Raw genomic sequence first — 3,678 nt, forward strand, 5'->3', positions numbered from 1 at the left:
CGTCTTTTTGACATACTAATTTCAGATCTTTTGGATAAATACTCAGAAGTGGGATTGTTGCATCTGAATTATTTTTACAATCAGGAAATAGCACTAAATGTGATAAAAGTGCTAAATTATTTCAATCATAAAAATATTACTTTTCATGGTATAGATTTTATAGTGTTTGAATTCTTTATTTCTTACTCATAATCTTGACTTCAAGCTTTATTAATTCCTTTCCAAGGTATGTGTGATTTCTATTTAAAAGAGTGTTTTTAATCAATATTCTCTTTTTCCAAAATTATTTTAGTGATTTAATTATTCTTTTTTAGAGAAGTATTTTTTAAACTGACAATTATTTCTCAGTTTGATATTAAAACCCTATTTTGCTGATGCTGGAAAACTCACAAATCTTCATAGTTTGTAGTATAACATGCAGAATATTAAAACCTTTCTAATATATTTCTAAATTACTTTGCTGCAGCCTTCTGATTTCAAGACTATTTTCTTTCAAGCACCAAATGATGCAAGAAAAGCATTATCTTTCTCTGCTGTATCCCTCTTAATAAAAGGATTTGTTCTGTAAAATTTGGATTCAGTCAAAATGCCATACATAAAGACCTAGTGGGCACACATGGCCTTAAATTAAAACTGCAAACTCCCTACCCCTACATGGGACTTTACTGAATGGTCCCTCTCTACTAAGTGATTTACTGGTTAGATATCTTTCCTTTTGAAACCTCTCCTAAGTCCTCCCAGTTCACATAAAACTCTATCTTCTGTAATTATTTATGATATGTATTATCCTTATTATTCACCTACAACATGTGTACTATTTTGTATTGCCATTCATTCTAGATTAACCTCTGGAGCATTTTGTATATCCACAACACCCAGCACAGTGTTTATCCTCAATAGCTGGAATAGTGTCGTAGGTATTTGGTAAGGACGTAATGATAGGTGGGTTCATTTCATTAAGGGTACATGCCAATAGTCTGCTTGAGAGCACTCTTGTCCTTTCATAAAGGAAAGCTGTATGAATTTCCCTTTGGCAAGGCATCCTTGCAGGCAAGATACTATGGGTACGCATTTCTACCAGAAAAGCAAAATAGAGATTGGCAGCCAAAACTCAAGGAATTGTGGCCAAAGATGTTGACAGCCAAATTATCTCAGAAATGGTTTCCTAGAAGCAATTTGCACTGACTGAGCTTCACACAGGCACCTTTAAAACAAAATAACAGTATGTAGTAAGTCTAATTATTGTAGATAGCTTACTTGGAGTGGAAGTATATATATAACTATTGTCTAAAATCATCTGGATTATTACTTAAGCAATCCCGTTCATTTTGGAAAGTCACATTTTTTGTAGATATGTAGTAGAAAGTATAAATCTTTTTAGAATTGGAGTAACTTTGTAGTTACTGAACAGCTCTTCTCTGGGGTGGGCTTTGGTTGAAGCTAGTATGTTGAAGAGATATTTTTTCTTAAAGTGTAGTTATATAGGCCAGGTATGGTGGCTTATGCCTATAATCCTAGCACTCTGGGAGGCCAAGACAGGTGGATAGCTGTCTTGGCTGAGCTCATGAGTTCGAGACCAGCCTGACACTGTCTCTACTAAAAATAGAAAAACTGAGGCAAGAGGATGTTAGAGAATAATATGACAAAAATATTATCATGAGAGAATACCTTTGCTTCAGCCCAAGAGTTGAAGGTTGCTATAAGCTATAATACCACAGCACTCTATCTCTCAAGTAACAGCTTGAGACTCTGTGTCAAAAAAAAGTGCTTTTATACAATAACATCCATATCTGTCTGTAGTTACTATTTATAATTGTCCAGACATATAAACAAGTGTTTATTAATTGCAAGCGAAGCCTGTCATGAGATGAAAAGAAATATAAGCCATAGTCCTTGCCTTTAAAATGTTTGCAATATGGATGGCTAGATAATGTTATTTATTGACATTTGAATTTATAATAAAAATATAAATTCATCATAGAGATAGACATACAAATTCATGATAGAAAAACAAATTATTTGTTAGAGAATAATACAACAAAAATATTATCATGAGAGAAAAGGTAAGAGAAAGGAGCTCCTTCAGGATAGGATGACTACAGAATCTTTATGGACATAAACTGTGAGCTGAACTTCAAGAATTGGTAACATTGAATAGAGGAAGAAAAGAGAAAAGGGTATTCTTGGTAAATAAAGAATGTGCACAGTGTGAACAAGCCTACAGAGTCCAAAGTCATTTAGGGAAGAGAGTGTGCAAAATGGCGTTTTTGAAAAATTGAAAAATTTGAAAAATTGTAGATTAGATTAGAAAACGAGTTTGTGATCAGATTGTGGGAGAGTGTGAGTGCTAGGGTAAGGTCTAAGGATTTACCTTGTAAGTAGTAAAGAACCATTTGGTGAAGATTTTGATAAAAGAAAAGGTATTTTCCAGGTTGAGTTTTAAGAAAACCAGTTTGTGAACTATGTGTCATTTGAAAAGGAAGACAAAGAGACAGTGTAATATGCAGATTATTTAGAAGATTAATAAAGCTGTTGAATTGTAAGGTAAAGTAGGGGACATACATAGTTTTTCTGTTCAGCATCCTCTTTTCTGGTTGAGTAGTATAGGTGAATATGACACCATTCTTGCTCAACAGCCACATGTAGAACACACGGCCCAAGGTCTGCTCAACTCAGAGTCCATTTCTCTGGCCATAATTTTTGCTTCAGGGTTGTGCATGTGATTTAAACTGAGTCAATCACGGTTATCTGTTAACTTGTTCTGTTACACCTACTGAGAAAGACTTTGCCTTCCTCAGAGATTTTATCATTGTCAGTAGTCATCTTTTCTGTTACCCTCAGCAGCCAACCTCTAAGAAGTATCCCAATGTATCTTCTTGATGTTCATACCCTTGCATGATCCACCTCCATTTTGTATTAGTATTGGTCTGTGTGGTGAAGGAGAGGTGGAATGTTGAAAATAAAAGTGGGTGGGAACGGATGCTACAGATTCCAAAATGCAGCAGCAAGTCTTGATAATTCATTCAATTTTTAGATATAAGAAAATGCAAAGTTTTGAATTTTGAGTTTTTTGGTTATGCCATTAACAAATGCAACAATGCCTGAAAGAGGGATTTTTTGTTTTCATTGTTGTGAAAGATAGGGAGAGAAAAAAACTTATTTTCAGGTTGAGACTCTGGATAGCAATATCAGGAACAATGGCTGGCATTTACAAAAATGAATAGACTACCGCACAAAATAGTCATCTGTCACCGTATGATTCCTTATCGAGGATGAAGGAGGCCAGACGTTTTGTAGTAATATAACATCTAAAGTCCCTTCCATGTTTTTTTTTTTTCTTGCTGATGTGTTTGAGTTCTCTGTGGATTCTGGTTATTAAACCTTTGTCAGAGATATACCCTGCAAATATCTTCTCCCATTCTGAGGGCTGTCTGGCTGGGCAAGGGATTTGAAGAGAAACTTCTCTGAAGAAGACAGGCGCACGGCCTTCAGACATATGAAAAAATGCTCATCATCTTTAATCATCAGAGAAATGCAAATCAAAACTACTTTGAGATATCATCTAACTCCAATGAGACTAGCCTATATCACAAAATCTCAAGACCAGAGATGTTGGCGTGGATGCGGAGAAAAGGGAACACTTCTGCACTGCTGGTGGGAATGCAAATTAATACATTC

The sequence above is a fragment of the Nycticebus coucang genome, chromosome 11 (assembly GCF_027406575.1).
Source record: "Nycticebus coucang isolate mNycCou1 chromosome 11, mNycCou1.pri, whole genome shotgun sequence".
Lineage (NCBI taxonomy): Eukaryota > Metazoa > Chordata > Mammalia > Primates > Lorisidae > Nycticebus > Nycticebus coucang.